The sequence below is a fragment of the Cryptomeria japonica genome, chromosome 4 (assembly GCF_030272615.1).
Source record: "Cryptomeria japonica chromosome 4, Sugi_1.0, whole genome shotgun sequence".
In the NCBI taxonomy this organism is placed as follows: domain Eukaryota; kingdom Viridiplantae; phylum Streptophyta; class Pinopsida; order Cupressales; family Cupressaceae; genus Cryptomeria; species Cryptomeria japonica.
Genome location: NC_081408.1, coordinates 25,714,182 through 25,737,144, shown reverse-complemented (window position 1 = coordinate 25,737,144; position 22,963 = coordinate 25,714,182). Strand labels below are relative to the sequence as shown.

The window sequence follows — 22,963 nt, the reverse complement described above, 5'->3', positions numbered from 1 at the left end:
GCACACCTTAGTAATATAATGACTTTCTGTGCCACTTACACTTGTACTAAGTCTTCCGAAAATGCATTAGTTATATTATTAACAAAGTTTGAAGTCAATTATAAAAGACTTATAAATGTCAAGTTAAATTTTTTTTTTTCAAATGTGTAATATCCGCCCTTGGAATCTCGCTAATTTTGACCCTAGAACAACAATTTCAGCTTAAGTCTAAGGAGGTAATTTATTTATAAATTTACCTTTATAAAACTATTATCAAATGTAATGCATGATTTAAAGTAATCTTATTTTAGGCCTTATAATAATATTAATAATCATTAAGAAAGTAAGAAGTTATAATAACATATAAACTTACAAGAATTAACATTAAATAAAAAAATTCATGTTTATGCATTCTTTGTGCCCAAATGTTAAATTGATACTCAATAGGTGTCATTTATTTTGCTCTCAAGTTCTTGTAGATCAGATTGGAATTGATAACTTCATGGTACAGAATCTTGATGGAACCCAAAATGAACGGGGCTGGTGCAAATAGAAGGGATATTTTATCTAATGAAATATTTGATTTTCTTATAAATTCTCCTTCAACTAGAAACACATTTGAAGAAATATTAATGACATATTTTGATGTACATTGCAAATGAATTTGAATAGCTTGGAGAAAATTCCATACTAGTTGTATCTCTGGCAGTTTGTGAAGTTGGGGCTCATGTGAATAAAATTCCTCTTTATCAGGTACCTTTTTTGTTAATAGTTTTCTGCTTGCAAGTACCATCTTCAAACTTTGGCATGGTAACAAAGTCACCTTTTGAAACTTGTATTACATGGTGGCTTGTGTGAAAGGCCCAATTTGTTTTGGTTGAACAGTATGTTTTTGAGATATAAATGGAAGAAAGTCTTTTGCTCAGACATATCATACAATTGTTTGGTTTTTCTGATTATCCTTCTTAAGATCTTGTAGGGAAAATAAATCCCTCTTGGTTGAGGGGTGTTTTGATTGATGATTATTTCCTTGCTTTAAACATGTAAATGAAAAGTACAAAGAAAACATGGCATAATATTTCATGAGTATTTTGTTGGTCTAGTGGGAGTAAGTATCTTGAAATCAAGTGATCATGATATGCAACACATTGCCAATGTTGTCGGCAACAAAAACTTAGTGATGCATGTACCTACCTGTAATGTCATCAACGAAGGCTCACATGTAGGCAACAAACTTGCAATGAAGGTATGTTTTTGAATTAAATAATTTATTACGAGCATTCCTCCTAAAATTCATGTTGCTGATATGTTTGTGAGCTTTTGTGAATTTCACATTATATCATGTCTTATGAAATTGTTTCTGTTTATGGTGAAAATGGATACGATAATAACAATATTGAAAGACTAAATGAATTCAACCACAAAAAACCTAGCCTAACAACAACAAAGATCCACCATAACATATGAAGATTACCTAAGATAATGCAAATCAAACAAAATCACAAAGATTATACCATCACATGTCCAATAGGGTTTGGATCTCCATTCTTCCTATCTCCATTGATCTTGCTTGATATATTTGCTCTCAGATTTTATGTGCACAAGAGCTCAACAAAGAACAGAATGTGGTTGCAAGTAGGATCGTAGTGTAGTCAATTGCATAAAAGATGATTTATTAGGGTGCATAGAATGATTAGAATGATTGATTAGAATGATAATGAAGGAAGCATCTCCTTATATAGAAGACACTATAAGAAATGGAGGGATAAGATTGAGAGGTGTAAAAGGAGGTCGGCTATGATTAAAGGGTAGGTAAAAGAAATAATAAAATAATGAAAGGGGTAGGTAGTGTATGAATTAAGAGATGAATGACATGTGTCATGGGTAGAAAAGGCTAATGAATTAATTAAATAAATAAATATTTATTTAATTAATAGAAGAAGTGGGATAATTAAATAAATAAAATATTTATTTAATTTAGGAAAAGGATAATTTAAATAAATAAATGTATTTATTTAAATGAGAAATAAGGCTAGAAGAGGATAAATGAATTAATTAAATAAATAAGGATTTATTTAATTAATAGAAGAATTAGGCTAAAGATAATTAAATAAATAAAATATTTATTTAATTAGACATGACAATTTTAGGTGTCTACAGTTTCCATCATGAATACGGCATAAACCTTATTGTTTCTAAATATAGCATGTTGTTCTTTGAATGGAGATAAGATTCATTGAATATTTAGTTTTTTTTTTGAATTGCATATTACATTTGTAATGCAGGAGTTCATGATATGATATTTCTTGTAGGAGCTTCATCATTTAAAGAGGCCATGAAGATAGGTTCAAAGATTTTCCACCATTTGAAGGTATAGCATGTTGTTTGGCTTTAATAATTCATGTGTTTTTCATAGCCCAAATGTTGAGCATGAGATATAGTCACATTAGCTAGATATAGTCAAACAAAACACTATGCCACTGGGATTGGTAGGTTGTCGTTAGCATGGATGTTGTTGCATCTGAGTTTTATAGTAAGATAAAACATATGTTTTGAACTGGAGGAGGTAGCTATCTAACTTGCCTCACTAATGTCAATGCATTTTTTGGCAAATAATTTCATTGAATTAGGAAATGGCATTCAATACTATAATATAATCTTGTGTACGTTAGGACTAGACACAATCATTTTTATTTGTTTCCATGTTTACAATATTTAAAAGGAGGTCTGCACTTGCATAAATTGGGGCTATAAATGTGATTTCAAGGCATTCTTAGTGCTCTTCCAATGCAACCAATCTATATGCCCAAGAGGATCATTTCTTTTGGCAAACAATTTTTTAAACATTCATTTGTATATGATAACCATTTTTAGGTCATAAGATGAACAAACAAAAAACCTTTTTGAGTAAACATTACTATGATGGTGCATTCAAATCCCCACACTACTCAATCTAAGATAAATTTTCTAGTTTTCTATGTCATTATTATGTTTGAGTTTTCAGGGCCAAATAAAGACTGGAGCTCCATGTCGATCTGAGCTACTTGCCAATATAAACAGGTACTTATACTTGAATATGTAAAAGCTAATAAATGTTAGATTAGCAAGTGTATTTTATCATATCATTTTGGCATCTATATTTAGCTAACTTGAGCTCTGTTTCTTTTGCAACTTTTATGAATTGAGGAGGAATTGAGGCCAACCACTGTTTATACAAGTGCAAATTTCTATAAACCTATAGAGCCATACTAAAACAAGGAATGCAATATGCAATCAACATCCATGAAATTTTTGTTGTTGAGCAATAGAAGAGTGTCTCACAATAAGAAAGATGCATTAGTTTTGAATAAAAGGGCAGTAGATGAATGTCGTAATATCGTTGTTTGTATTGCTTCTTATATGTCAAGCAAGAATTTGTTACCCAAAATTTTGCCCCCAACCTTTAAAGTGGTTCTCTAGCATTGCTACTAAAATATTTTCCAAATTAGTTTACCTGTACTAAAAATTTGTCATGAACACAAAACTCTTTCTTTCTACTACCAAACTTGGGTTTTGTCTCTACAGTTTTATTGCTATTGAATAACAACCTTGTATTGTTTGGTGACAGTTTTATTACTGCTCGGTGAATAGCCTTGTGTTTTGATGTATGTAATGTAGTTTTTGTTGAACTTCTTTGTTTCCACGATCTTTTTATCCATAAGATGATTTCAAGGAATACATTTTTAAAGATAAAAGATCACTTAGCAAAAACATCAAATGTTTACATAAATCAAGATCTAAATATTACAGATAAAAGATCACTTAGCAAAAACATCAAATTTTTACATAAATCAAGATCTAAATATAACGGATAAAAGATCACTTAGCAAAAGCATCAAATTTTTACATAAACAAGATCTAAATATTTATGTTACTATGGAGGAAAATGCTAGCATTGCTACTATTTACATTTTTACAAAACCTTAATTCATGATTTTAGTTTGAATGTATGTCTTGATAGAGTGACTTATTTCTCTACCATTCAAAATATATATGTTTCCCTTGTGCAAATAATTTAAGTTGTATTTACCATTTATTGTTATACAACAACTTAATTTATGATTTCATTTTGAATCTGTAGTGAGATCCAAGATTCTTAAGGGTATAATTATTATTTAAAGGGTGCTAGCTCAATGGAAGAGCATCTTCTTTACAAGCAAGAGGATGGTGGTTCGAATCCATCGTGTCCTAACATGAATTAATCAATGATAGTGTAGTTTATATTTAACAATATTGATTTATTTGAATAGTGAGCTATTTTTTAAAATTCATTATTTTATATCATCTCTGAGAGACAAAAGTGATATTCTCTCTAATGGGAATATTTTTATTGTCTTAAGAAAGACAATAAGTGGGATTAAAGACATTTGTCTTTATTGAGACAATATGTTTTTTTTATTATAGCTATAGTCTCTATAGAGACAAAAATAAAATTCTCTCAATATGCAATAATACTTGTGTTTTTTATTGTCTTTATAAAGACAATTTTTTAAGACAATAATTTTAAGACACTTGCTTAAAGACAATATTTAAGACAATACACAAGTTTTATTTTGTCTGACAATTTACTCAAAAATTGTCTCAAATATTGTCTTAAAACCCCCTCTATGTAGTAGTGGCATAAGGTAATAATTGGCCATGTTAAGGTTACAACTAATGCATTTATCTATGTTGTGTTTTTTTTTCGTCTCTGTACTATTTGATGGCATTGTGTGCTTTTAAGGCGAATTTGAGGTTTCCTGAAGTATAAATTAATTTGAACAAGCTATCCATTTGTGGACTTAAATATATCAGGGGTGTGATGATGAGGGCAACAATGCTACACTAGAGAGGGATGGCTTAACCAACACACACTAAGCTTTGACTGCTTAGGTGGTTGGTGTGGGCCCATACCTTCTCCCAAACCCATTCCGTCTAGTCCCATTTAGCACCGTTAATGTTTGAATTCAAACTTTATTCCCGCCTAATGATTCCCATTTATGTCACCTCTGCCATGAAATAGTCAAGGATTTTTACAGCCCAGCACAACACGGCCCGATAATTATGAAATATCATAGTTGGAAACGCTATGGTAGAGATTCAATCAAAATATGGAAGCATAGACAAGGTACGCGAACGGTTTTGCCGAATGCCTTGAAGAAATATGGTCTCACGGAATGCTGTGATTGCAGGGTATGGAGAAGATCCATTTCTTGAAAAGGATTTAGACGATTTCAACCAAATGAGATGGGCAAGTGTAAAGCCAAACATCGCAACCTTTGCCAACTTCCTCTCAGCCTCAGTGAAAATGGGAGCTTTGGAATAGGGGATGGACATCCATCACAAGAATTTATTTAGATCTTGTAGCTGCAACTGTCTTGACTGCCCTTTTAAATGTCCGTGCAAAATGTTTAAGCATAGACAAGGGACATGAACTGATTGACAGAAGGCCATGATTGTAGGATATGCAAAGTCTAAAAGCATAGGAAAGCACCTGAACTGTTTGACAAGATGCCTCAGAGAAATATCTTCTCATGGAATGCCCTGAATGAGATACTAACAAAAGATTTCATTTATATCCACCAAGTTCTATAAAAGATTGCATTGGACAAGCCATGGGCAGATAGTTTTTGAGCTTATCAATAGTTTTACAATACTTTGCAATTTTGAAAGATACCTTGAAACAACATTGTATTATCCACATTTCTAAATGAGACCATGGATACCCACTTGCTCCATTTCTTATTGTGCAAAACAAACACTCCCATGTTCTTCCATCATGACCTACCTAATAGTTCTAAAAGACAATTTTGTTCATTTGTAAATAACAATGCAGTTCTCTTTCTTACCATAAGGATTGTTTCTTACCAGTGGACCTAGCTATAGGTAACCTAAATTACTATTTTCTAACAATCAAGCAACATTATAATTTGAATTTTGCTCAGAAACTAAATTGAACCTTTCCTTGTAGGGTTTCCATAACCTCAATTTAATTTTCTTACAAATCGTCCATTAAAAATCTTGGAGAATGAGATGATAACAAAAACACAAATTAATTAAATTACAAGGCTTCCAAAAGCAACAATTTAAATGCATCTTGAGTAAACAAAAATATTACACCCATGCTTCTCATGCCACTACTACTTATACTTTTGAATCTTCAATTTATTAGTGAAACAATTTTATCAACTTAAGAAGAAAATTGATGCTATCTCTCCAACTTTGGCTCGATTACATTAAATAGACGTTTCTTATGAAGAAAAGGATTGAAATTATTAACTATAGTCAATGGGCCCTTGAACTTTTGGCGAAGTCGAATGGTTCTTAATGAACCCATCAAGGATCAAGTCTTGCTAAGTGCATGGTTCCAACTTCTTGAAATAGGATGAGGTCGAGATCATGCCTCGAGTGAATTTGGATACCCCTTAGTCCTTGGCTCTTATGATAACTCTTGTTCTCTACCAATAAAGAAAGAGGAAGACAATTTCATTCTTCAATATATATGAAACAAGAGAAATTTTCATCTTTATTATCCAAAGAAGAATAAGAAAGAAACTTTTAACAATCTTAATGCTAATTGATTTGATGACACTACTTTACGAATCAAATAGTTTTTTAGGATATTTATAATCTCATCATTTCCTTTAATATTTGTGTTATGTTGATTTTTGATTCCTTAGGATTGCCTAATTCTTTTCTGTATCATTTCATTACAAATTTTGTGAGATATTCTATCTATTATTTTTTTTGTAATGAATTTTTGATTTATAATGCATACAAAAGATTGGTTTAACCTAACTTCCTATAAACTAATTATAGCTAGCTATATTAAATTATACATTTGATTAGCATTTGGACAAATCTCTCCTTATACATACCCTTGCATAAATCCTTGAATCTCCCTACGCAATTAATTCATCTAAGATTTCAATATTTTAAAGTGAAATGTCAATCTACTCCAAGATTGTGCATTACCACTATTCTTGAAGAAGACTATAAATTCTAAATATATTGGAATTTATTGGATTTTAAGATCTAATAAATCAAAATAATTGACAATTTTTCAAGAAGGGGCCTACACCATTTGACATCCTTGGTCAACCATTAAGGGCATTATCCATTTCCATTTTATTAGAGAATTCTACTAGAAAGAATCCTCTTGAGAGGAATCTCAGTGTATAGGATTCTCATATTTGATTTCAATTTAATTTTTCATTTTCCTTTTCCAGGATAGGAGACAATAAAATTTATAATTTGAGCAAACTAAATGAAAGATGAATTTCATTCTCTAGGCACAAATTATTAGATGAGGATCTTGATTGATGGAATAGAATTATTGTTAATTTTCCCTAGCCTCACTTGGTCCTCTTAACGTTGATTTCCTTTCTTGAAAGGTGAAAGATTCATTAGTCTATTTTAAGAAATATTTTCATGGACATTATTAACAAAATATTTTGTTGAGATATGATTGATTATTAAAAAAAATGGCATTCTTTTCTTTCCTTTTTGCCAGTCATGATATTCATGTATTCTTTTTGTATAAGTGTACTTCTTCCTTTGGACTTGTTCAAATTAGAAAGATTCTTCTTGCCTTTTTGTGCACATTTTCTTGGAATTTTTCCTAACCATTTCTATTTTATTTCTCAATTAAAATCTTTCATCAAATTCATGGTGATTATGCTAATGATTTACCAAACCCTCAAAATTGGTTCATAATTTGTTTCTCCAATTCACTCACATGTGGTTTCTCACTATTTCTTATGGAATATTGAAATTATTTGTATAGTTAAATAGATATCTTAAGAACTCATTACATATTAACATGTTATAGTCACTATAGTTGATCACTATTATTATTTATAAGTTTATAGAGCCATTTTTCATCAACTTAGAGACAATCTATAATTGGTTATAGAGCTTACTAGGAATATTTTCATAATAAATATGCCCTCAATCATAAACCCAATTAAATCAAAGTTGCACACATTATGTTTCTATCATCCTTAAATTTATGCTTCATTATACTAGTTTATTAAATAGTTCAATATAGTGCATAATTAAGGATGATTAGGCTCTGTAAATGTAATTAAAATAAACTCTCATGCCTTAGGGATTTATTATCTTTAATTTGACATGTGATGTGATCAATAAAATTATTTGTTTAACCAAGCGTTCAATTGCAACAAACCCTTTATATGAGTAAGGGAATTTGCTATGTTTTATGAATTAGTATGTTAAAAATGTATAATATCTTAATTGTTATCTTTTAAGGAACTAGAATTACATCAACTAAAACGTAATTTAAAATTAAGGACATTCAACTAGGTGAAATCCAAATACCGTGACACATCATGATAAAAGAAATGAATAGCACTAGCCTTTGGTCTAGCTTTTAAACTTGAAGCACATACAAGTGACATAAATTTTTAATGTATTTTATGTTTTTATTTAAATTTTAAATAAAAATAAATTATATTTCAAAAATTTACATTTTTCCTTAATAATTAAAAAATTTCAAAAAATGATACCATCTAAAGATATATTATGTTCTCTAGAACATCACTTTTATTTATTTATTTTAAAAATAATATATATATATATATATTAAAAAGTAAGAAACCATCAATAATAAATATATTATTTAAAGTTCAACGCCTTGTCTGTGCTTCCACAGTTTGCATACGTTTGCAGAGCATTTCCAACCGTGCCAGCTCACCACAGAGCTCCCATTTCGTTACAAGCTGGAAGAATGGTAGGAAATAAAAATTGCCCAGAGGCTGTCAGCAAACACGTACTGAATTCACTTTACTTACTGCGCGGGAGAAATTTAAGAATTTGAATGCTAACGGAAACGGGACAAACGGCAACGGATGGTGGCAAAGGGAATGGGCCCACACCTGCCACACTAAGCGGTCAACGCTTAGTGTGTGCTGTTTAAGGGTGGCCCACTAGAGATTCTGCTGGTCAGGAAAATTCTATAGACACCGTCATAGGCAGAAACTATGATCTACTGCTACAAATCATATATACACAAATTAATTTTTAAATCTTTGTATTTTTAGAATCATGGGCTTTGTTTTAATCTTTTAAAATTTGATATGCTTCTACTACAGGCTTGAGTGGATTGTCTCCGTGGAAAGGCTCGTAAGCTGAATGTAACAAAATTCAAAGTATTTTGAATATAACAATTGTGTTGTTGAAATGGTTCTCTGTAATCGAGGGTATCGAAAAGCCTGTAATGGAGAGTATCGAAACACCTGGTGTTAACAGTTTTTTGAGTTTTAGAAAATAGATGTATCTCGTTATTTTTGCATGTCCTATCTGCTATGATGTTTAGCACCGGCGGCTTCAGGTTCGAATTATGCTAAAGCTTTTTTAACCCTAGAATCTTAAAATGTATGCGCTGGTCAAACATAGTGAGATGGTATGACCTATGGAATTTGGAAAGAATTAGAATGTGAATGTTAAAGATGACTTTTAATTTATTTAAAATAGTAAAATTTTACACAATCTCCTTCAACTTCTACCATCTTTCGGTGAAAGATCATAGTGTGTGATGTTAAAGGTTGATAATTTTTTTTTTACAGAATCTAATTGTATTATTAGTAAAATTTTATCATGAAAGCAGAGGATTCAACTAGTTCAAGAGATGATATAATGTTTCGGTTTTAATCCTGACCTCCCTAAGGCTTAAAAAAGATGTTTAGACTGATCTGTGTCTTAAGTTTATAGGATGGAGATGAGGGATTTGTGTGGAAGCTAATAAAACTAATTTTAATGGCAATAAACATATTAATACTTTCCTGCACAAAGTTGGAAGTGAACTGAGTACATCATTCTTGATACTAATATTCTTAAAATATCCATCGTGAATGAATTTGGATGGTTTTTATTTGGCTACATTTTTAGGTGTTTATTCTCTGGCCATGCTTTCTTCATCACCACAACGTAGAGTTTTCAGCTTTTGTCAGGCTGAAAGCAATTCCACATGATTGGAAGCTTAAATCTATAAAGCCTTCTATAGGCTACTCTGACTAGCCCTAAAATTTATACCTTGATATGTCCATTTCACAATAGGTGCCCACTGCAGGAAAAATTTGCACAATAGGTGTGCATTGCCTTTAAGGAAAATTTGCTAGAGGTCATAATGAATCTATTCTTCATCTGTTGATTCATTTTGATGATTTTATTTATTACCCATCAACTTGCTCCTAATAAGTTGCACTCCCCAACGCATTTTAGATTCCTCAAGGACAGGTCATAGGTTCAGAAAAATTATCATTGCTACTTCAGGAATAATCATCACAAAAAGAGTTCCTCTTTAAGAGAAGCCAAACACATATCAGACCATAGAACTAATGATCGTATGAACTGCATTTGGTAGTACATGTCGCATGCTAAGATCGTTTATGCATGAAATTTATGTACAGAGGAGTGTTCTTTTAAGCATCAAGTTCTGATCTGCAGCGCCGCTATTAGCAAAACGAGAGTGGCTTGCAATTTTCAGAGTTCTTTGACTATTGAAAGAAAATTGTTCATGCACTCAGGAAAGCTAGAGCAGCAGTTCGATAAATTGTTATTCGTACTCTATCTATCATCATGCCAAACTCTCTTACCAGCATTTGGCAGCTGACAGGAACTACGGTACACACTGCAGTTCTTGTTTTATGTATAATTTGTCAAGCTATATATATATATATATTTTCAGTCTAGTAAATAATCTAAAAACACAATAATTCAAAAAATCATTTTCTACAATTAAGTTGTTCAAAATATATTTTTTCTTGACAAGAGTAGCAAGGTTGAGATCATATTTTTTACAATAATATAAGGGATGATGATTTTTAATGTGCCATATACGTTGACCTTTAGAACAGACAAATGGACTTAAAACTATTTTTCCAGCTTGAATTGGCATTACAAAATGCAATTACATTTTTTATTTAGCCTGATTACAAGTATTTCCACACATCAAATATAGGATAGCAAAAATAAAGGTAAGTTATTTTCCATATTCAATGTCATCGCCAACTCTAAGTATAAACAGGCATTATTATGGTGATAAATGAATTCATTCAAGAAATATTTTTGCCAGTATGGTATTCAGTGTGCGAAGACTGTGTCATTCCTTCTGGGCAGTCTGTCAGTGGTAGTGGAAAAATGATTTGGTACAAAATCCATTAATAGCCATAAACATAGAAGAAAATATTGCATAGTTCCAGTTCTGACATTTCAAATTCTTGTTTGATTTTTTCTTAGAAATTTTTTCATGGGACTTTTGCTATTATCTTATCAACATAGAGGAAAATGATGAGAATATCATTATCAATACATTGGACATACAAGATAGGCTCTGAGTGGCTTCTGTTGAATCCTGTCTTCATGAAATAACTGCCAATTCTAACATACCAGACACGAGGAGCTTGCTTCAACGCATAAAGGGCTTTTTTCAACTTGTACACTAAGTGTTCATAACCCATATGCTGTTTAATGTAACCAAAAAACTAAAACAGTTTTTACTCTATAATCATTTCAAATAAAGATAGAAAACTAAAACATAAAACTATACAAGTATGAAGAATTACTAAACAATATTCAAACAGTCGGGTATTGTACCTGGTTATAATTTTGAGGCCTCGTGCCTTGCTAATTCTGGAGGCACTGGGTTGTTGCTTTGAATGAGCATCTGTTTTAAATCGTAGAACACATCACTGTCATTGTGTGTCAGGAATGTCGTTGCCACCCCTGTCTTGCCAGCACGTCCAGTACGCCCAATACGGTGGGTGTACATTTCAATGTTTGATGGCATGTCAAAATTGATCACATGTGCAACATCTGGAATATCAATGCCGCGACCAGCCACATCTGTTGCGACAAGAACATTGAAGCGTTTATTACAAAAACCTTCCAAGCTTATCTCACGTTGTTCCTGTGTCTTCCCTCCATGAAGTGTGGTAACTTTTTAACCTGATTTATCCAGTTGCCTTGATAAAGAATCCGCAGTTTTCTTTGTGTTGATAAATACAATTGCTGTTTTATCTCCCAAGTCATTTAACAACCTCTGAAGTCTCCCCATCTTCTCAGTTTCCTTCAACATTATCACATGTTGAGCTATCAGCTCAGTTGCTTTGCCAACAGTACCTATGGTGACCACAATGGGATTTCGGAGATATTTCCGAGCTAAGCGTTCAACGGCAGATGGCATTGTTGCACTGAACATGTATGTTGTCCTATATATCCTCTTCTCGTCCAGGACCTCATCCTCATTCTCAGGCTTCAAATTACTTGAAGGCATTGCATCCAAAACTCCAACAACCTGAGGTTCAAAGCCCATATCAACCATGCGATCTGCTTCATACAAAACAACATAGTTGCACTGATTAAGAACAACATATCTTCATTCCAGGTAGTCCAGCAAGCGTCCAGGGCTTGCTATTACAATCTCACATCCCTGACTCAGCTTGAAACCTTGTTCTTCAATTGATTGGCCTCCAACAATTGAAACCACTCGAATATCCAGATAATGGGCAAATTTAATAGTCTCCTCTTCTATTTGTTGTGCAAGTTCTCTTGTTGGGGCCATTACAACTGCATAAGGCCCCTTAGCTTTAATTTCCTCCATCATAGGAGGGAGCCTTAATATATATGTCAACATGGGCAATACAAATGCAGCAGTCTTTCCCGATCCTGTTTCTGCAATACCAATAACGTCCCTCTGCTCAAGGCCAAGAGGAATGGCAGCCATTTGAACGGGAGATGGCTTTTTGTGACCAGCTTTATACACAGCTTTCAATACTTCTGACGGAAAACTTCCTTCTTCCCAATTGCGCATGGGTCGTGGAATTCGTGGAATTTAGAAACCCTTGATTCGGAAACCCTTGTATGAAATGTCGAAATCTTCTTGGACAATTCGCCAATCTCTCTCTGTCATTTCATCAAGCTTCTTTTCTGACCAATGGGGATCCACACGCATATCAAAGGTATCATAAACATTTGCAGCTTCTTCCTTTTGTCTTTGCGCTGCTGCCTCTTCTGGTTTCTCCTCTACCCCCTGTTTACTCCGTATTTGTGCCCTAAGCTCTTTCTCGTTCTTTGCTGCAAGCTTTTTCTGTTCCCTGCGATCTATCCCACCTCGGAACCCTCGACCAAACATCAACTGTGCTTCATGAGGATTTTGGTATAGAAAATTCGTATCCCTTGAAGTATCCTCAGTATTATCCCAGTCAAATGAAAATCGAAACTTCTTACTTGGCTTGATGAAGCGTTTCTTAGGCTTCTTTGTTCCCGGATCCTGTTCTCTAATAGTTTCTAATTCCTTGTCTTTCTCTCTTTCACTTTGCTTCTCAAGGCGTCCTTTCTCGTCTCCTCGATCAGAAGGCCTTTTTGCAGACAATGACCAACGTTTTCGTTGCTCCTCCAACCTTTTTAGTTCCTCCTCCAACCTTTTTGCTTCCTCTTCACGCAAGCTGCTCTCTTTGAGATTTTTTTCATATTTAATATGTATGATTGAGAAATTGATAAAAATATTTAAATATAAAATATTTTCAATAAAATGCTTTATAATTTAAATATTTTTCGACAATTAATATTTCTTTTTAAATATTTTTCACCAATTAATATTTCTTTTTAAACATCAAATAAAAAGTGTTGAAATTATCAAAGAATTATAATTTTTTTTATATGATAGATAGAGGTAACATCAAATTTCAAAGTTACATCAAGAAAAAATAAGTGTCACGTAGTGGTGAGTACTTGTCATCATAGTATTGTAATAAAAACATTTGTTCTAATTTTGAATTTTAATAAAAAAAAATTAGTTTAATTTTTTATTATTATAATTTTGAATCATTGTTATTTTAAAATTATATTAGAATAATTATATTTATGTAATATTAATTGTAACTCTTATTTTAATAAAATAATATAAACTAGCAATTACACTTTGGTGTGCAATGGGTATGCTGAATAGGCGTGGAAAGTCAATTGGGAAAAAAATGGTCTATTTTTTGGATAAATTTCTATAGTGCATGAGGTCAATTTGTGGTCATGATGTTTGTGCAGCAAAGGACTTAATTGAGAGGTGATAGCTTAAAATCAACTGTGCATCCACTTACAAGGATTCAATCATAATTGAAATGAAACCTTTGAATTGAGAAGATAATCAAGTTTTATTAGTAACAAGCTCATGTTATGTTTGCTACAGGGTGAGCATGAAAGAGGTTTGTTGGAAAGAGACACTGTTCCAGTGAAGATTGATGCATGCGAGATGCTTAGGAGCTGTCATTGATGGCAACCTATTCCATAAATCACATCCAGCGCAGGTTTTACTTTAGTGGCAAATATTCGCTAATGGTTAATAAATATTCATCAAATGCACAAACCAAATGCCGATTATTTTTTGTAAATAATTGTATCTCTATCAAGATTTCGCCAATAGAATCTACGTTTTTCAAACGATAAATTTAATATTTTCACACACTTTCTAAGGTTGTCTTAATAGATGACCATAATTTGGCAATAGCCATAGAAATATTTATTGGCCACGAGGACCCAATTTGCCTAGCACTTTGCAAAAGTGTGTCTCAATTCACCCCAATTTTTTGCCAACTCTATTATAATTGCCAATTAATTGGATGACCCATAATCACCTCAAAAATTACATAAGATGTGTTATAGTTAAGTGTGATTTGCCAAATATACCATATAAAATCCTATTGAATTCACCAAAAAAGGATTGGTATAAATATAGTCAAAGATCAGTTTTATCTCTACACAATTTCGTCGGTTGTGAGCTCTCAATTCGGATCACTAGTGAAGTTTCAAACTAGGAACAACCATCACTATTGGCTGCATTGGCGACTGCTAGTGACCTAAAGGTAAGTGATCATGTTTTTGAACTGTTATAATATTATCTTGAATTCATCTCTATCTATTTGCACTGTTGATTTTATTCTTATTCAATGGGGACCCGTCAATGGTCATCCAAGAGACCTCAGACATCTAGATTGTAGGTCGTAGGGCCAATGAATCATATAGTCTATAGTCTATTATTACTTATTAGCAAGTTGATATTTTTTTTGTAGCTTTTATTTCGTTGGAGATGTCAAACAGGAAGAAGGGTAGGAATCCTACATATGGGGAAGGCCAAGAGAGGCCAAAAAAATGCAAAACATTGTCATCGTACTTTGGTGTTGGCAAAAATTGTGGTGAAAATTAGGAAAGTTCAAGATTCACAACCTACACCACATATTGAACAAGCTGGCGAACTTGATATCTCAGATCACGATGAACTTGAAGAAGATTTTCTGGTAGATACCTAGGTTAGTTTGTGAGGAATTTTCAAATTAATTGGGTATCAAAGTATCCATTTACAGAACCACTGGAGAATCCAATTGAAGATGAGCCTCCAATAGAATGCAGGTGTAAGATTTTCACTTGGAAACATAAAAAGGAAAAGAGATTGCAACTAAAAATTGACACCATAGAAAAGCATATTGGTAAAGTTTACAAAAAACAAATAATATAGAAAAGGACCCAGTAGTTGAGCATGTACCAATTGTTGTGAGGGTTGTTGATACCTTTTTTAATAAATATTAAACAAATAAAACCTATTGTTTGAAACAAAAAATATCAATTTTTGTTAGGAAATGTACCAAAATTTGTTAGGAAATGTACCAATAGTTGTTAAGAAATGAACTAATATTGTAAAAAGTAACCAATCAGGTGATGCCATGTTAGCTGCACAACTATTGGGGTCTCTTTTGCACGTCTATTGGTCTCACTTTTTTGGGGGGCTGTTTTGGACACCTTGACAAAAAGCATGCTGATGTGGCATCATATTTGATGATGTGGCCTTGAAACCTTAGTTATAAGTAGGGGACTTGCCAAGTAAGCTGCTGTAAAAAAATCGGAGTGATTTGAAATTTCCAAGTAGGATTTTGAGAAGCGTGAAGTTAGGGTGCACAACTACTGGGTCCTTTCCCCTAGATGGAGTTGAAAAATCAGTGATAAAATGGAAAACAAAGGGGGAATGTAAGCATGTGAGGAATGCCGAAGAATTTTATTTTTAGAAGAAAATACAGACAAAGCCTATTGAATTTAAAGGTTCTATTGAAACTATTTTTTGAAAAGAAATGCTAATAGAACAACTTGGAAAAATTGTTCAGTTAAGTGTTGTTTTTTATATTTTGAGCAAAGGGTGTGCTATGACAGACTACCCATAAATGAGTGGTCTATTACACTTTTTGAAAGTTCCTAACTATCTTGATAGTCACTAGTTAGTAAACAGTAGATGAGAATGGGTAAGTTGTCTTGCCGAGGTTGAAAAATAAGATGTAAAGGAAAAAATAAAAGAGTCAAACTTTATTGTGTTCTCTTTAGATGAAGTTACGATAATAGATAATACTTTGTGGGTATGCATGCATGTTTATATTATACAAAATCATGCCTGCCAACTTCATCTACTATCTGTTGCTAAAATGGAGGATAGTGTGACAACGAAGAATTATTTCAATTAGTCAAGAGTTGTTTAATTGAATATGGAGGTATGGATGACATGATGATTGCCAAAAAGTTGGTGTGTGTTGGAGTGGATAAAGCTTCAGTAATGCAAGGTCACTAGAATGATCTTTGCACAAAGATCTAAAATTCTTTTGCACCTTACATTACTAGCATTCACTACGTGGCCCACAGAAGGAATATAGCTTTTGGAATTTTGAGCAAACATACTCTAGTAAAAAAAATGAACATTTAATCAGAGGTCTCTACTCACACTTATGTCGAAGTCCTAAACAATTTATGGAATCTTAACACTTTACTAATAGAATAATCGATGGAAACAAGCTTCTTAAGGATAATGATGCCAGATGGATCTCTTTGGATGGACCAATGCATCCATTTTTTTTTCAGAATATGCACCCTTGATTGGATTATTTCACACAATCACGATGAGCTAGAGCAACCAAAATATTGTGACTTTCTTCAGAGGCTAAGTAATATAGAGACAATCTTAACTTTAGCAGCTCTTCTCCCGATGCTAGAGGGAATGAAGAATGTTATGAAAAAATCCCAAAAAAGAGCTATGTATATTGTAGAATACGCTAAGCTGAGTAAGATGACATGCCTCAACCTTGATAATCTCTATGGATCTCAACCAACATTATTTGATGAAAAATTCGCTAAGTGGTGGACACTCATAGATTTGAATAGTTCTGATAACTTTTTACAGATTGATGCAAACATGGAGTTATGTGCTAGTGTATGCAGAGATGAGATACCAATGCACTACTTTGCCATGGTCGAGACTGAGGAACTAGTAAAGTGGCCCAAGAAGTGACTAGCAAGAGTTACAAGGGAAGAGTTTAGCAAGGTTGTTGAGTCTATAACTACTTCTGTGAAGAAAATTATCTGTGATCTTTCCTCACATATTAGAAGCAGATTCCCTCCTGAGAAATTGCTTGAAGCCATGTCTATTGTGTTTTCTTAATATTGGAACCTCAAGAATTCAACTAATTTTTGAACTAAGCTACTCACTTTGATAAATCGATTTTGCAAATCCAAATAATTCAATGAAGTAACTATAAATGGAATTTTAATTGAAACTCTTCTTAGAGAGAAATCAACCCATTTTGCATACACTATGAGGGAACAATATGACTTAATGGAGAACCCCCATGAAGAGGGATCAATAATAAGGCTTTGGAAAAATCTAGGTTGGAGTGAAGTGATGCGTGATTCAATATCAGAATATTTCAAGCTTGCTGATTTATGTCTTACCATGATATTGGGTTTGGTGGAGGATAAGAGAGTTTTTAGTGCTTTGGGGTTCCTAAAATCAAAGATAAGAAATAAACTAGATAAGAATTTGGAAAATTTCTTAAGGCTCTATACATCTAGGTATGATGTCTACAGTTTTTCGTTATGATGCAGAACTGAAAATTTGGAGGTCCAAATGTGAAAGAAGAGGTTTGGGCAACACTTCAAACCAAATTGGAAGTAAGACAATTGACTCATGTACTAGACCTATTGGTAGCATTGAGATGCGGTTCAACGGAGGTATGCATACTCAGATTGAAGAAAACAAAGACAGGAATCAAGGAAGCTCTGAATTTGTTGAGGAGGAATGACAACTTTAAGAGATTTAGCACTAGTAGTTCCTAGGTATTTATTAATCTTATTACTGAATCCATCATTCATATTACAAAAACTTATTATTGTGGTTGATAAATTGATGATATTTTATGTGTCTATCATCTTTTTGTAATTAAAATTTAATATTGATTTGTAATTGCATTTTTCAACTTCCTAATTTTAGATAGAAAATAGCAGAATAAAAGAGCATGATGTGTTTATTGATAGAGAGATGTTTATTTAGACATGTTTGAATTTTCATTAATTTTTTCAAAATATAGCCATATGATACAATTCATTCAATACACAACTCTGTGTGATTCTCTATGCAAAAGCCAATATAAATTTTAGAACCCTTTGCAAATGACCCTGAATTCCTTTTTATAGAAACAAGGAGGTAACAATAGCTTTAATTCTATTTGCAACATGTGAAGACTCAACATCAAAATCAATTACCAAGGCACTGAATCTATTGTCCCATCAGTATCACAAACTTAGTACAATTTTACAAGGTTGAAGGTATCTATGACCATTATAGGCCGGATTAGAAATTTAGCATTTGTTACATGTCTCCTCATCCTATTCAAAAAATAAAGTTCAAAATTGAAACTTAATTCAAGCCATGACAAATTAAATATAAAGAATACTAGTGCACAAAACCTAGAAATCGGAAATAGAGAAAGGCAGAAAAGTTAAAATCTTAGAGAAATCAAGAATACAAATTTACAAGGTTGAAGGTGTGCATCATAGGCTAGATTAGTAATAGTGAGTGCTGCATTTTTGCTATTCTTAAAACAAAGTTATTTCAAGCGATGTCAAAAGAAAAAAAACATTGAAATTAAGAGCAAAGCAAAAAACTATAAAATACATATTATGATTCATGAGATGTTTCGGCTTTTTTTTGTAGGGTTCTCCACTCTCCATCTAATGGAAGTCTAATTTCTTTTAAAGTATAGTAAGTCAACTACAACTTTGTCAGCAATCCATATTTGAAAGAGTGACTTGACTCCACTGTTTCACCTAATATCGCATTCAAAGTTGTCAATGGTTTGATGAAATCTAGAAAGTTGTGAGGAGTTGTGTCCTTAGGAAGCAAGTCTAAATCAGACTTCATTGTGTCGCCCATCTTTTTTCTGAAAGCTTATTTTCAAATGAATTTATTTGATGTGTCAACACTCTTCAGAGAACCAAGATTTAACAAACGGGTTGTCTTTTGTTGCAGCTTCAATAACATTTTCCCACCTTTATCCAGAAAATTTTGTGCTTCCCTTAGTTTTGGCATTTTTTGAATGATAGATGATGCCTTAATTGAGGCATCAATGCAACTCTTAATTCCCTTGGATGCCAAATAACTATCAATGTTACTATAGACTTCTTGCAAAATCTGTTTTGCAATATTCTCTTTTGAATTAACATTTTTGTTCTTCTCAATGTGCTCTTTGAGCTTCCAAAAAAATACTCTCAGACTTTCATTCAATTCCAACCATTTACACAACTTGTCACTCCCTTGCATTATTTCCCCCCAAATGTTTTCTTTTATATACTTCACTGTATTTTTCATATTGTCCTTCAATCTGTCTTCTTAACTTTTAATTTTATTATTTGCATTTTGCAACTCTTCTTTCATTTGTGCACATTTTTTTCATTCTTACTTTTCTTTCTCTTCCCAATGTTTTTCTTTTTCTGTCTCATGCTCCAATTGGTTCCTATAAATTTTTATTTAAGGCAATAGAAGACTCTAGGTTTTTATATAATTTTGCTAAAGTGACTCTTTCATCATCAATTTTTTTAATACTTTCATCCAATTTTTCCCCCAGTTCGTTCAGTTCTGCCCCCATTTATTTCTACACTGTAGCTGCTAAGGTAGAGGCTGAATTTTTTATCCTTTTCTATAATTCATTGCACTTGTTATTTGCTGCTTTTCTCTTTTCTTTTTCATTTTCCAGGTCTACCTGTAACTTTTCCATTTGTTTCACTACCTTATTTTTCTCCCTCTCCATCTTTAGCAGTAAAGTGTAGATCACTTTGTTTGTATTTTTTGACACACTAATTTTGTACACATTTTGAACTTTGGAAAAATCCATTTGGAGGGCGCTCACGTGAAATTTAGAGGCATCTATCTGACTCTGTGGTGGATTTTTATCTTTATTTGGGTGCATAACAACCATGAACTTTGTCATATCTTTTTTTGGGTCATATGTGGGAAATACCTTGTTCGATGCAAGATGTTCCTCTAAAGCTGCAATAAGGGAACCCCTCTTCAATGTATTCTTTTTTTCTTTATTCATATTTGTTGTTTGTGCAAATTTATTAAAAAAATTATTGTAATGAAAATCCTATTTTTCTGAAGCAATTGAATGTTTGAAAGGTGAAATAACACTTGCAGGGATATATGAGGCTCCACCCATGCCTGTGGTTATAACTAATGCATTTTGAGGAGTACCAAAAGCCATTCCTAATCATGTCCCTCCTTCACTTGCAATTGTAGTTTTTATACTCTTTTGAGGGGTTCGTTCTGAAGATATTTTTGTACTCACTATTGTTGCCATAAACTTTTGCTTCTTCACATTGCCTTGATCACTAGGATTCTGTATAGTATCTACTACTATTGTCCTCTTGTGAGAGATATCTTGTTGTTGCACTTGATCAGGACAACTAGTATTAGTACCCATTCCATTCCCACTAGTGGCAGTGGCACTTGATTGAACACTAATAGAAATACTATCCCAAGGTTCCCCACTAGTGGCAGTGGCACTTGATTCACCACCAATAGGAATATCATGTTGTGGTAGTGGTTGTGATTGAATCTATGTGTCTACAAAAGGTGGTTTCGAAGCTCTAACAAATTGAAATAGAGACGCAAGGCAATGAGTAGTACCTTTTTGTGATGAATCAAGTCCAATGACTAGTTTCTCAGGATGTTTTGATTTTAAAAGTGATGGAAGTGGTACCTCAAGTGGTAACCAAGGGCCTTCTCCTCTCAGACCTAGACCACCACATTCAAAACCCATCTTTTCCACAATGTTTGCCCCTTTTCTATATTTTTCTTTCATGGGAGCATCGACTCCACTAAATTTTGCAGAGAGTATAGTAGCTGTTGGAGTAACCTTTACCTCAACCTCATACTCATTTTCATCATCACTTCTATCATATCCTTCTATGAGATGCTCCATATTCCACAATTCGCTAAACTCAATATCCTCGTCGATTTCAGCATAGTCTTTTATTCACTGAGATTCTTCCTCATAGTCCAAAAATCTACTTTGGTTTGAGTCCAATTTTTGTCTTTACATTCATGTAATATTTTTTTGGGAATAGCGTTGTTAGATGGATTGGCAATTTTTGGGTAGAAAATACAGGACCTCCTATTTTTATTTTTATTTTGGATGCCCTGCTTTATTGTTTTCTATGTGTGCAATGCCATAATTTGTGATGACAATTCTTTTGTTGAAATTTTATTGTCAGCGGTAATTTCCTCAATCTCTTTTTGACCCGATCCCAAGATTCCATGTTTCTAAGCTTTTCTAGCAATGATTTACTTTCATTTTGACATAACCTTTCAAATTTCCCAATTTTCTTAATCCTTATTTGAATGATGCTAAGTGAATCATATTGCCAATGTCCCTCAACACCAAAGCTAAAATTGTCAAAAAATCATGTGCCACTTCGAATGCTTTTCTGTCAAATGTGAACCCTCCACATGAGAAAGGAAACGAAGGAAATATGCTCTTCTTTTGCTGACCATGAAAGAGTACATCTATTCTCTCCAACTGTCATACATATTCCAATGCAAAAACCCTCTTTGTCACATGTATTGGAAATTTGTAGGGGTCTATTGCTGATCTGTAAAACCTTAACGCAGTGTAATCTTCCATGAAGAACCAGTCAGCCAATTGTATTTGACTTCCGATTTGAATGCAATCTCTACAAGACATTGACAATCTAGGCATTGGAGCGCTTGTAATTTCATTATACATCAGTGCCAAAATGAAGTCTACAAAATGGTTGTAGTTATTTCTGTTATCATCCATCCTTATCTTAGGTGTCCTTTCATATATTGGAAACTTTTTTCTATTCTGAGTCTTCTCATCAATATTATTGACCTCAATGTGAAGCTTATTGGTCTCGAATATTACACGATACTTTGATAGAAGAAGATAGCACAAGTAGCATGTGAACCTACATGTCTTATAGGAACCTATTTTAATCATTAGTAATAGTGTTTGCATGGATTTAACAACATGCTCAAACAAATTAAATCTTACTGGTTTTATTACGCCATGGATATTAAAAATCATTTCAAGAAGGTTGGAACCCACTTCTCTATCAGTTTCCAATCCTAGGAAAATGTTAGCAAGGAAATAGTATCCTGAACCCATGGCACAAAAATATTATAATCATAAGGAGGCTTATGATTATGATCCAATCTAGTACCACACATTGTTAGACCTTTGATAAATGAATCTTTATAATTTGCATTGATTCTGTCATATTGCTATACCAACTTTCCTAGGTCAATGCAGATGTTTGAGTTTTGTGCTTAAAACCCTAGGTTCAACAAATGAGGAAATTCTCCCTTGGTGATGGACAAAATTTACTCTTGAGTATTTTTATTGACAATTTCTTGTGTATCTTCATCATAATTTTGGGCAAAGACCGTGACAATTTATGGGCAAGGGAATACTTCAGGTAACACCATGCTGGGAAGTCCAGCATACTATGATGCAATTTTATTTGTACTTGCATTTAACATTGTGTTAAAGACAATATATTTTTTCCTGTCTAGATCTCTCACTTTATTAGACAATGCATATCTAATTTATATGATTTTCTTTTT

General features: G+C 32.9%; 1 long non-coding RNA gene and 1 pseudogene across 4 annotated transcripts in view; one reads left to right on the top strand and one right to left on the bottom strand.

The window, feature by feature from the left end:
* Positions 1-9,310, top strand: part of LOC131041113 (uncharacterized) — a 28,268-nt gene extending 18,958 nt beyond the window's left edge. The window contains exons 2-4 of one of the 4 annotated variants that reach the window (XR_009372179.1): positions 2,292-2,350; positions 2,984-3,039; positions 8,672-9,310. This is a non-coding gene — a long non-coding RNA (uncharacterized LOC131041113). Of the gene's footprint in view, positions 1-2,264; positions 2,351-2,983; positions 3,040-3,165; positions 3,601-8,671 lie in introns of those variants that run through there. The other 3 variants (XR_009372176.1, XR_009372178.1, XR_009372177.1) reach the window with 3 other exon arrangements.
* A 1,944-nt stretch (positions 9,311-11,254) lies between these two features.
* LOC131042128 (DEAD-box ATP-dependent RNA helicase 21-like) lies at positions 11,255-21,299 on the bottom strand (annotated as a pseudogene).
* Between the last annotated feature and the right edge of the window lie 1,664 nt (positions 21,300-22,963).